Source organism: Chiloscyllium punctatum, chromosome 52 (assembly GCF_047496795.1).
Source record: "Chiloscyllium punctatum isolate Juve2018m chromosome 52, sChiPun1.3, whole genome shotgun sequence".
Lineage (NCBI taxonomy): Eukaryota > Metazoa > Chordata > Chondrichthyes > Orectolobiformes > Hemiscylliidae > Chiloscyllium > Chiloscyllium punctatum.
This window is the reverse complement of record NC_092790.1, coordinates 14,894,986-14,907,519: the sequence shown is the minus strand read 5'-3', so window position 1 is coordinate 14,907,519 and position 12,534 is coordinate 14,894,986. Positions and strand designations below refer to the sequence as shown.

The 12,534-nt window shown below is 41.0% G+C and overlaps 1 protein-coding gene and 1 long non-coding RNA gene across 7 annotated transcripts in view; one reads left to right on the top strand and one right to left on the bottom strand.

Moving 5' to 3' along the window:
- LOC140470724 (histone H2B 1/2-like) overlaps positions 1-12,534 on the top strand; it is a 698,799-nt gene that overhangs the window by 430,567 nt on the left and 255,698 nt on the right. The window lies entirely within an intron of this gene.
- The window catches only part of LOC140470784 (uncharacterized), a 203,025-nt gene that overhangs the window by 6,826 nt on the left and 183,665 nt on the right, over positions 1-12,534 (bottom strand). For 2 of the 3 annotated variants that reach the window (XR_011956697.1, XR_011956699.1), the window contains exons 2-3: positions 11,672-11,726; positions 6,981-7,056 (exon numbers count right to left, since the gene is read on the bottom strand). This is a non-coding gene — a long non-coding RNA (uncharacterized lncRNA). Of the gene's footprint in view, positions 1-6,980; positions 7,083-11,671; positions 11,727-12,534 lie in introns of all 3 variants that reach the window. The other variant, XR_011956698.1, reaches the window with a different exon arrangement.

The following is a 12,534-nucleotide window of genomic DNA, read 5'->3' as shown; positions in this document are numbered from 1 at the left end:
GAGTTGTGGACAGTGCCGAAAGATATTGCAATACTATTCCTTATCAAAAATGCCACTCCCCTTCCTCTCTTCCCTCCCTTTCTGTCCTGTAGCATTTACATCCTGGAACATTAAGCTGCCAGTCCTGTCCATCCCTCAGCCATGTTTATGTAATTGCTACAATATCACAGTCGTATGTTCCTAACCATGCCCTGAATTCATCTGTCTTCCCCATTAGGCCTCTTGCATTGAAATGAATGCAGTTTAATTTATCAGTCCTGCCTTGTTCTTGGCTTTGTCCCTGCCTGCCTTAACTGTTTGACTGGCCTTTGTTCTCAACTGTACCAGTTTCAGACTGATCTCTTTCCTCACCATCTCCCTGGGTCCCACCCCCACCTTACTAGTTTGAATCCTCCCGAGCAGTTCTAGCAAATCTACCTGCCAGTATATTAGCCCCCTTCCAACTTAGGTGCAATCCGTCCTTCTTGCACAGCTCTTTTATTTATTCAGAGTAATTGAGACGTGGAATATTCTGCCTGCAACTGTAGTAGACTTGCCAACTTTAAGGGCTTTTAAATGGTCATTGGATAAACATATGGATGAAAATGCAATAGTGTACTGCGCTGTCATGTTCTAAGTTCTATTATCTCATTAAATCTTTTGTACTCTTGTTTCAAATTACGATTATGTGATCACATTGAGGATTTGAGAGAATGGTATTGAGTTTTCTTGCATTTTATATCAGCTTTCATAGGAATGCAGGGCTATTTGGAGAAGATGAAAGCTAATTTGAAACAATGGCACAAGAAGCCTTTTTGATGAAGATTAGAGTCATAAAAAAAAAATCTGTTTCTGCAAGTTGGAGAAATGGAGAATGATGCTGTGATAAAGATGGGGATGGCAGCTCCCCTGCCACCATGACACTGATGGAAATGGGATGCTGTCTGAGTGGGAGTAGAATTGTTAGCTGGAAGTCTCTGACTGCTGCAGATCACAATATCTCCACGTGAGAGTGATATTCATCTCGATTGTATCATTTTCTGTTGCCTGCAGTACATATGGAACTCCATAACTATTAGCCCTGCTCTGCAGTTATGGTGTTTGTATTTTGAACTAATTCTGAATTAGACAGTTACTGTGTGTGTCTGCATGTGTATGCCTACAGTAATTCTTCTCTATTGTCAGGAAAAAAAACAAATTTCTGGAGAAACTCACTTGTGAATAACAGTCACTGGCCCCAAAACATTAACTCTGCTTTCTGTCAACAGATGCTGTCAGATGCGCTGAATTTTCTTTCAGCATTTTCTCGTTTTTGTTTCCAGCCTCTAGCATCGGCGGTTTTATTTGTCAGGATGTGGCAGAGAATGGGTGTTTGGAATTCATATTATTTAATTGTCATAGAACATAGAACATTACCGTGCAGTACAGGACCTTCGGCCATTGACGTTGCGCTGTCTTGTCATACCAATCTGAAGCCCCTCTAACCTATACTATTTCATGTACGTCCATATGCTTGTCCAATGACGATTTAAATGTACTTAAACTTGGCAAATCTATTACCCATGCAGGCAATACATTCCATACCCTTACTACTCTCTGAGTAAAGAAACTACCTCTGACATCTGTCCTATATGTATCACCCCTCAATGTAAAGCTATGCCTCCTCGTGCTCGCCATCACCATTCTTGGAAAAAGGCTCTCCCTGTCCACCCTATCAAACCCTCTGATTATCTTGTATGTCTCTATTAAGTCACCTCTCAACCTTCTTCTCTCTAATTAAAACAGCCTCAACTCCCTCAGCCTTTCCTCGTAAGACCTTCCCTCCATACCAGGCAACATCCTAGTAAATCTTCTCTGCACCCTTTCCAAAGCTTCCACATCCTTCTTATAGTGCGGTGACCAGAACTGTACACAATACTCCAAGTGAGGCCGCACCAGAGTTTTGTACAGCTGTAGCATAACCTCATGGTTCCAGAACTCGATCCCTCTATTAATAAAAGGTAAAACACTATGCTTCCTTAACAACCCTGTCAACCTGGGTGGCAACTTTCAAGGATCTGTGTACCTGGACACCGGAGATCTCTCTGCTCATCTACACTAACAACAATCTTACCATTAGCCCAGTAATTTGCATTCCGGTTACTCCAACCAATGTGAATCACCTCACACTTGTCCGCATTAAATTCCATTTGCCACCTCTCAGCCCAACTCTGCAGCTTATCAATGTCTCTCTGTAACCTACAACATCCTTCGTAGCTTTCCACAACTTCATCGACCTTGGTGTCATTTGCAAATTTACTAACCCACCCTTCTATGCCCTCATCCAAGTCATTTATAAAAATGACGAACAGCAGTGGACCCAACACCGACCCTTGCGGTACACCACTGGTAACTGGACTCCAGGATGAACATTTCCCATCAACCACCACCCTCTGTCTTCTTTCAGCAAGACAATTACTGATCCAAACTGCTATATCTCGCACAATCCCATTCCTCTGAATTTTGTACAATAGCCTACTGTGGGGAACTTTATTGAACACCTTGCTGAAATCCATATATACCACGGTTTACACTCATCTACCTGTTTGGTCACCTTCACAAAGAACTCAATAAGGTTTGTGAGGCACGACCTACCCTACACAAAACCTTGCTGACTATCCCTAATCAAATTTTTCTTTCCTAGATGGTTAGAAATCCTATCTCTTATAACCTTTTCCAACACTTTACCAACAACTGAAGTAAGGCTCACTGGTCTATAATTACCAGGATTGTTTCTACTCCCCTTCTTGAACAGGGGAACCACATTTGCTATCCTCCAGTCTTCTGGCACCATTCCTGTAGACAATGACGATTTAAAGATCAATGGCAAAGGCTCGGCAATCTCCTCCCCGGCTTCCCAGAGGATCCTAGGATAAATCCCATCCGGCCCAGGGGACTTATCTATTTTCACACTCTGCAGGATTTTTAATACATCCTCCTTGTGAACCTCAATCACACCTAGTCTAGTAGCCTGTATCTCAGTAATCTCCTCGACAACATTATCGTTTTCTAGAGTGAATACTGTTGAAAAATATTCATTTAGTGTTTTCCCCTATCTCCTCTGACTCCACACACAACTTCCCACTACTATCCTTGATTGGCCCTAGTCTTACTCTTGTTATTCTTTTATTCTTTAAATACCCATAGAAAGCCTTAGGATTTACCCTGATCCTATCCGCCAACAACTTCTCAATTCTCCTCCTGGCTCTTCTGAGCTCTATGTTTAGGACTGTTTGCTTAAAAACATGCGACTGCATGTGACAACTATTCATTAAAGTGTTAACTCTGTCCTCCGCAATCATTAATAAATTAATAACAATGTTTCATCCTGTAAATTGGTGACTTTTGTCTGGTTTCTTTCTATCTTTGTATTTAACGTCTGTGTTATATATGGTTTTTGAAATGATGTTACAGTCTGATTTTCTTTCCATCTTGATTTTAACTTTAAAAATTTCACATTAAATGTAGATTTCATGCCTTTCCCAGGCATCTATTCAGTATAAACCCCTTGAAAAATGATGTAAATATGAATGGGCTTGACAATATTAGGCAAGAACTTTCAAAAGATGTTCGCAGTTAAATGGATGGCTTGAAACGGGAAACCTTCAAAAATGAGATAAAACAGTTCAGAGACAGTCTTTTCCTGTTAGGGTTAATGGCAAGTCTGGAAAGTGTAGGGAATGCTGGATGATGGAAAAATTGATGTTTTGGTTAATAGAAAGAAGGAAACATATGTCAGGTATAGACAGCAGAGATCGAGTGAATCCTTAGAGGAAAATGCAGTAGAAGTATACTTAAGAAGGAAATTAAGATGGCAAAAAGGGGACATGAGATAGTTTTGGCAAATAGTTTTAAGGAGATTCCCAAGGGATTTTATGAATACATTAAGGACAAAAGGGTAACTAGGGAGAGATTAGGATCTCTCAAAGATCAGCACGGCAGCCTTTGTGTGGAGCTGCAGAAGGTCGGAGAAGATACTATATTTTGCATCAGTGTTTACTGTGGAGAAGGACATGGAAAATATTGAATGTGGGGAAATAGATGGTGACATCTTGAAAGATGTCCATATTATAGAGGTAGTAGTACTGGATGTCTTGAAACGCATAAAGGGGGAAAATCCCCAGGGCCTGATCAGATGTACTTTAGAACTCTGTGGGAAGTTACGGAAGTGATTACGGAGTCCCTTACCAAGATATTTTTATCATTGATAGTCACAGGTGAGGTGCCAGAAGACTAGAGGTTGGCTAACATGGTGCTAGAATTTAAGGAAGGTGGTAAGGCAAAACCAGAGAACTTTAGGCTGGCGAGCCTGCCGTCAGTGTTGGCAAGATGTTGGAGGGAATCCTGAGGGACAGAACTTACGTATTTCGACAGGCAAGGGCTGATTCAGGACAGTGAACATGGCTTTGTGCATGGGAAACCATGACACACAAACTAAATTGAGGTTTTTGAAGAAGTAATGAAGAGGATTTCCCCATGGGAGACTGGTTAGGAAGGTTAGATCTCATGGAATACAGGGAGAACTAACCATTTGGATACAGAACTGGCTCAAAGATAGAAGACAGAGGGTGTTAATGGAGCATTGTTTTTAAGACTGAAGGCCTGTGACCAGTGGAATGCTACTAGGATTGGTGCTGGGTCCCCTACTTTTCATTGTTTATATGAATGATTTGGATGTGAGCATAGGAGGTATAGTAAGTAAATTTGCAGATGAAGGTTACCTCAGATTACAACAGGATCTTGATCAGATGGGCCAATGGACTGAGGAGTGGCAGATGGAGTTCAATTCAGATAAATGTGAGGTGTCGCATTTTGGGAAAGCAAATCTTAGCAGGACTTACGAACTTAATGTTAAGCTCCTAGGGAGTGTTGCTGAACAAAGAGACTTTGGAGTGCAGGTGCATAGTTCCTTGAAAGTGGAGTCGCAGGTAGATAGGATACTGAAGGCGGCATTTGGTATGCTTTCCTTTATTGGTCAGAGTTTTGAGTACATGTTGCAGCTGTACAGGACATTGGTTAGGCCACTGTTGGAATATTGCATACAGTTCTGGTCTTCTTCCTATCAGAAGGATGCTGTGAAACTTGAAAGAGTTCAGAAACTATTGACAAGGATGTTGCCAGCGTTGGAGGATTTGAGTTAGAAAGAGAGGTTGAATAGGCTGGGGCTGTTTTCCCTGGAGCATTGGAGGCTGAGGAGTGACCTCAGAGGTTTATAAAATCAAGAGGGGCATGGATAGGATAAATACAGAAGGTATGTTCCCTGGGATGGGAAAGTCCAGAACTAAAGGGAATAGGTTTAGGGAAAGATGGAAAAAATATAAAAGAGACTTAAGTGACAAGGTTTTCATGCAGAGGGTGGTACATGTATGGAATGAGCTGTCAGAGGAAGTGGTGGAGGCTGGTACAATTGCAACTTTTAAAAAGCATCTGAATGGGTATATGAATAGGAAGGGTTTGGAGGGATATGGGCCGGGTGCTGGCACATGGGACTAGATTGGGTTGGGATATCTGGTCGGCATAGAAAGTTGGACCGAAGGGTCTGTTTCCATGCTGTACATCTCTTTGACTCGATGATTGATGAGTAGAACCATAGACGGGATCTATATGGACTTCAGTAAGACGTTTAACAAGTTTCCTCATTGTATACTGGTTAGCAAGGTTAGATCACATGAAAATCTGGGAGAACTAGCAACTTGGACAGAGTTGACTTGAACATGGAAGACAGAGGGTTACCTTTCAGACTGGAGACCTGTGATCAGTGGTGTGCCACAAGGATCGGTGCAGGGTACACTGCTTTTCATCATTTATAAGAATGATTTGAAAGTGAACATAAAAGGTTTGCAGATGACACCAAAATTGGTGGTGTAGTGGACAGCAAAGAAGGTTCCCTCAGAGTAGAACAGGATCAAGATCAGATGGGCCACTGGGCTGAGCAGTGGCAGATGGAGTTTAATTCAGATAAATTTGAGGTGATGCATTTTGGAAAGGCAAATCAACGCAGGAGTTATACACTTAACGATAAGGTCCTGGGGAGCATTGCTGAACAAAAAGACCTTGGAGTGCAGGTTCATCGTTCCTTGAAAGTGGAGTCACCGGTCAATAGAATAGTGAAGAAGGCATTTAGTATGCTGTCCTTTTTTGGTCCGAGCGTAGAGTATAGGGATTCGGACATCATGTTGAGGCTGTACAAGTAATTGGTTCAGCTGCTTTTGTAATATTATGTGCAACTCTGATCTCCTTCCTATTGGAAGGATGTTGTGAAACGTGAAACATTCAGAAAAGATTTCGAAGATTGTTACCAGGGTTGGAGTGTTTGAGTGAAAGGGACAGGCTGAAGAGGCTGGGCCTGTTTTCCCTGAAGTGTTGGAGGCTGAGGGGTGACCTTATAGAGGTTTATAAAATCAGGAGGGTCATGGATAGGCTAAATAGACAAGGTATTTTCCCAGGGATAGGGGTGTCCAGAACTAGATGGCATTGTTTTCGGGTGAGAGGAGCAAGATTTAAAAAGGAACTAAGGGGAAACTTTTTTATGCAGGTGGTGGTGTGTGTATGGAGTAAGTGCCAGAGGAAGTGGTGGAAGCTGGAACAATTCCAACATTTAAAAGGCATGTGGATGTATACATGAATAGGAATGGATTTGAGGGATATGGGCCAAGTGTTAATAAACGGCACGAGTGTTGGCAAATGGGATGTGATTAATTTCGGATTTCTGGTTGGCATGGATGGGTCAGACCAAATGGTCTGTTTCTGTGCTGTACATCTCTATAACTCTATATGGCTGTGAACTATAACAATTATTCAAAATGGGGTAGAATGGCGAGAGAGAAAAAATTGTAATTCCTCCGTGACATTTGACTCTTGATTTGAAAATTTCTCTCTGGAAATCAAGTCAATGTGTGTCTAATTCAATCTGATCTATAACTATGGAAAGGATGTTCTTCAGTCTGACTGTGGTAACATACCTCCAGTTTGTTAGAAGGAACTAATCACACTTGTACCGAGGACATATTACACTGTCTTGATCCTTCAAGTAATTGTCTGGAGGAAGACAGAAGAGACATCGTCTGTAAATCAACATTAAGTCAATTAAATAATTTAATAATCATTTAGCTGTTCTTCCTTCAAGACAGCAATTCCAACAGGACACAGGGCTGATTCTATTCTTGGCCTGAACTGCTCTTTGGTGACTGTATCAAAAAAATTTGTACTAATTCACTGAGAACCAGATACTAATCAACACCTCTACAAATGGGATAATCTAATACAAGTGCATCTCTGGATATAAAAGTTTCCTTATCTATCCATAGCTGTCAGTTCCTGCTCAGTGAATGTGTGAGGACAATTATCAAGATGTACCTGTTAAGTGCTGTTATGTGAATATCTGAGTGTAATTACCAAACTATAATTATCAATCCGTATAATCTGTACAAATATGCGAGTGAATGCAGTTATCAATCTGTCCCTGTCACTCTGTGGTAAATATAGTTACATTTTCTCATCTCAGAGACAAATAGGGACAGACTGATAACTACACTCATACATTCACATAGCATAAACTGATAAGTGCAGATTGATAACTGAACTCGTGTATTCACATGGAGGAAACTGCCAGGGACTGGTTAATAAATACATTTCATACATTTTAAATAAATAGGATCAGCCCCTATGTGTTTCTCCGATGTGGATATGCGAGTTTAGTTATCTATATATACCTGTCAGTTTCTTCCCTGCAAATGTGTGTTTGTTTGCTTACTTACCGATCTGTCCTGAACAGTTTCTGCTGTGTCTGAGGGTGTAGTTATCAATCTGAACCTGTCAGTTTGTTTTGACAATCAGAGTTATGAAGTTAGTCTCCACCTATCAGTTTCTGCCGTATGAATATTAAATGCAGTCATCAATTTGTACCCATCAGTTTATTCTGTGAGAATGTAGATATTGATCTCTGCCTGCAAGTTTAAGTTATAGCAATATGGGAGAGCAATTATCAAACAGTATCTGTCAGGTTTTGCTACTTGACCCCAGAGTGTCATTGTCAATCTGTTTCTACTATGTCAATGTGAGAGTGTAGATACCAATCTATCCCTGTCAGTTTCTTCCTTGTTAATATGTGAATACAGTTATTGATCAGTACCCATCATCTTCTGCTCTGTGAATGAGGGGGTATTAATCAAACTGCAGCTGTCTGTTTCAGCGATGTGAATGTGGGAGTACAGTTATCATTCTCTACCTGTCATTTTCTTCTTTGTCAAAGTGAGTGTAACTGTCAATCTGTATCTTTCTGACTCTGCTGGTGTAAATACATAAATATAGTTGTCAATCTGTAGCTGTCAGTTTCTGCCTGGTGAATATGTTTGTGTAATTGTCAATCCTTCCAGTTTCTACGATGTGAATGTGTGAGCTGAGTTTTCAACTGTCGCTATCAGTTTCTGCTTTGTGAATGTTAGAGTTTAGTTATCAATCTTTCCCTGTCAGCCTCTGTAATGTCAGTATTTGTGTATGTTTATTCATCTTTTCCTGTCAGTTTGTGTGACTGTAGTTATCAACCTGTACCTCTCAGATTTTGCTCTCTGACAGTGTTATCCATTTGATTTGATCTGATTTATTATTCTCACACACACTGAGATACAATGGAAAGTATTGTTTTGGGTACTTTACAGGCAGATAACATCATACAGTATGCATCAGGGTAATAGAACAGAATCCGCAATACAGTATTAAAGGTGCAAAGAGAGAGATTAACGTTAAATTTGGAGCAAGATTAGTGTGGTACTAGAAAAGCACAGCAGGTCAGGCAGCATCAGAGGAGCAGGAAAATCGACGTTTCAGACATTCCTGATGAAAAGCTTTTGCCCGAAATGTCGATTTTCCTCCTCCTCGGATACTGCCTGACCTGCTGTGCTTTTCCAGCACCACTCTAATTGCCAGCATCTGCAGTACCCACTTCTGCCTTAAAATTTGAGTAATTCATTCAAAAGTCTGATAACAGCAGAAAAGGTGTTCTTGAGATTGTTATGTGGTGTTTTCAAACTTCTGTATTTTCTGGTGGTAGCTAAGAAAATATTAGTTTTTCTATAGACGATAGGGCGGGTGGAAGGGTGACGAGTAAAAGACAGGTGGAGGTAGATTTCAAAGAAAGAGAAGAACAGTAAGACAGACACAAAGGAGTGGATAACTGTCAGACTAAGTAGGTGAATAGCCTAAAGGGCCCGTTAGTGGCTCACAATTGGTGGTGTATGATGGCAGACTATATATTTACAAGGCCGGATATGTGGGGTTCCGGGTAATGACATGGGAGAGCTCAAGCCCTGTAGTTGTTGAACTCCATATTGAGTCCAGAAGGCTGTCAAGATCCCAAGCAGAAAATGAGGTGCTGTTCTTCCAGCTTGCACTGAGTTTCACTGGAGACTGCAGTGAGCCTGAGACAGAGATCTTGGCCAGGGAACAGGGTGTTGTGTTGAAGTGGCAGGCAACTGGAAGCTCAGGGTCTTTTTGTCTGGACAGAATGTATGTTGTCTGCACAGTGGACACCCAATCTACACTCAGTTTCCCCAACATTGAGGAGACCACATTGTGTGCATCTTCCTTGCCACCATCAGTTCTGAAGACGGGTCACTAGATCTGAAATGCTGCCAGACCTGTGAATTTTCCACTAAATTTTTTTTGTTATCAATCTCTACCTGTCAGTTTCTTCCCTGTGAATATGTGAGAGTCGTTATCAAAGTGCACACATCAATTTATGTGAGTTAGCTGCTGCAATGTGAACACGTGAGAGCAGATATCAATTGATGTCTGTCAGTTTTGGTTGTGTCCATATGAGAGTTTAGGATTTGATGTATACATGTCAATTTCTGTTGTCCATGTGTGAATTTAGGAATTGATCTATACATGCCAGTTTCTGCTGTGTGACTGAAGTTCTCAATGAGTTCCAGTCACTTTCAACTCTTGTATATCAAAGTTGCTCAATTCTCTGGCAGCCAATAATATTCTAAAGAGTCTAATGTTGTCCATGAATCTATTGTTGATTGCCAGAAAAACTCATCTGGTTCAATAATGCCTTTGAATGAAGGAAACTGCCATCCTTAACTTGTCTGGCCTGCAGGTGACTCCAGACCCACATTAATGGGGCTGCTTGCATGGGTAGTTAGGGCTGGGCAATAAATGCTGGCCAAGTCAGTGATGCCCCCATCCCATGAATGAATTAGAACAAAAAAAAATTCTGTGACTGTGATAATAGTGTTTAGGGTGTTGAGATTGGGTCTTAATCTTTTATGCATTTTGTATCTTATGACACAGTCACAGAATTGGTACAGACTGGGACATTCTATTCGTTATCTGTTCTCCATACTAGTTTCCACTAACTGTTGGGATTCACTCACTGCCAGTGTCTCGGTGTAAATGCCAATTTGAGATTAGTTCTGCAGTTCTGCCAGTTTTGCTCTGTATGCAGTGACGAGTCGAGTATATGGATGCCATTCTTTTACTATGTTCAGTGATATTTTTTTCAGTCAGGGTGTAGGATAAATCCATTCAATATTTGATAAACCTGTATGATTGAGGCATTAATGTTGGTGCAATACTTATCTTTGCTAAGAAACTGAATTTTATTGTAGTTAACCTCAGTTTTCTTCTTACATTTTCTGTGTGCAGTCGTCTTGGGTAGTTGCTGCTGGGCACTGCAATAATGTAACATCTAATACTAACATCTTCTGAAGCGATGAATAATTAGGTCAGTCAATTTATGACCGTCCATATCTGGTAGTAGTTGTGGGCCTAAATTGAATTTTGTTTCCCTTTTACCATTAACTGGCTGAGTGTAAGTGAGTTTTCTGTTGTGCTGCCAATCTGTATCACTTTGAAGAGTGGTACTGGTCTATATAACACCAACATTGTCTGTATGTCTCTGTGTGATTCCAGTTCTGTACGCTATGATCTGATACACTTTATGAGGTGGGTTTCATACATTTAAAAAGTCTGGAAATGCATCTGCATTACTCAAGCCCTCAACCAGAATGGGAGCATGCATAAAGTGTGTTTTCATCAACACCAGACTGAGAGAGACAGAAACAGAGACAGACACAGATGTGTATGTACGTATGTGAATAAGCATTAAGCATCCTCTCAAGAAACATCCTCTGCAGATAAGGCTCGACCAAGAGGTTTATTTGAAATTTATATTGTTCGATTATTGTCTTTGTACAGGACAACTATTTATCAAAAGAATAATTTTGTTCTGCTCACTCATAAGTGATCAATTTTGGGTGCAGATAGAGAACCAATATCAATTTCATATTATATATGTTTGTTTTAACAATGTAACAGCATGATCGATTTATTCGTATTGATTGATTGTAAATTTAACAATGCCAAATCTATGTATGGATTTAATGCAGCTCATAAATGTATATTTATTATAAGCATACAGTTTAACCTGCTTCTAATCTTATGAATGATAATTGGCTTTGAATAATGGAATTTACCGTCACTGAGGTGGTATGCACTGAGAACAGGGCAAAATAATATAGATTTACATATCGTCATTGTTTTTAACTCTTGGATTGAATGTGTATTTCTGGAAATGGAGCTCAATGTGTGTCTGACTCAATCCACTCAGACAGGGGAAAAGACATTCTCCTCTCTGACAGTGGTAACATACCTGCTGGGTGTGAGAAGCAGCTGGTCACACTTGGATTGATCCATCAAATATTTGCCTGGAGAAAGACAAAAGAGAGTGCTCCTGTACATCACGAGCAGCTGAGTAGGAAGATATCAAATGATCAATGCAATATTCAGATCATGATCATTATAGTTCTTTACCTCACCCTGTTGAAAAGCAAACAGAGCTGATCCTGGTTCCACTCGAGCCCTGATCTCCTTCCAGACTTTTTCTGTTTCCCAAATTCTAAAACATTTTACTTAGATAAAAAAATCAACTAACCAACATATGCACAGCTCCACAAATGTAATGATTCCAGAGTTTAATTCCAGCTCCCATTACACTAACTGTTGAAAAACAAATACTGGGCACGATTTCACATACTTGGAGACATTTATCCGGTGCCTGCCATATTTACCCTTCACAGGATTATCACATCTGATTCTACTGTCCTTTATCTCAATATCAATTCGCAACAAACAGCGTGAAACAGAAGCCAAACAATGAATTCCCATCAGTGTTTAGGGAATTATAAACCACAAGAATGTCCCACAGCAGCTTCTTCCCGCTCTGCCTCCCTCAGCAGGCCCACACACAGCCCGAGAAAGGCCTCTCTCTTCCCCCCAGCCCGCTCACTCCAAGTTCCGGGACCAGTTCCTGCTCCGCTCGGCCTCTTACAAACAGCCCCCGGTTCTCCCTGAACTCACCCCGAATCAATCCCGCTCTCGGAGCCCCCTCTGTGTCCCAGGCTCCCATCCCGATGTGCTGCTGGAAGGAGCCTGCTGTTCCCTCCCTTCCCTGGGCGCTGATCTCTCCATTGCGGTCTGTTTCAAACAAACCTCTTGTACTCACTGAGTAAATGC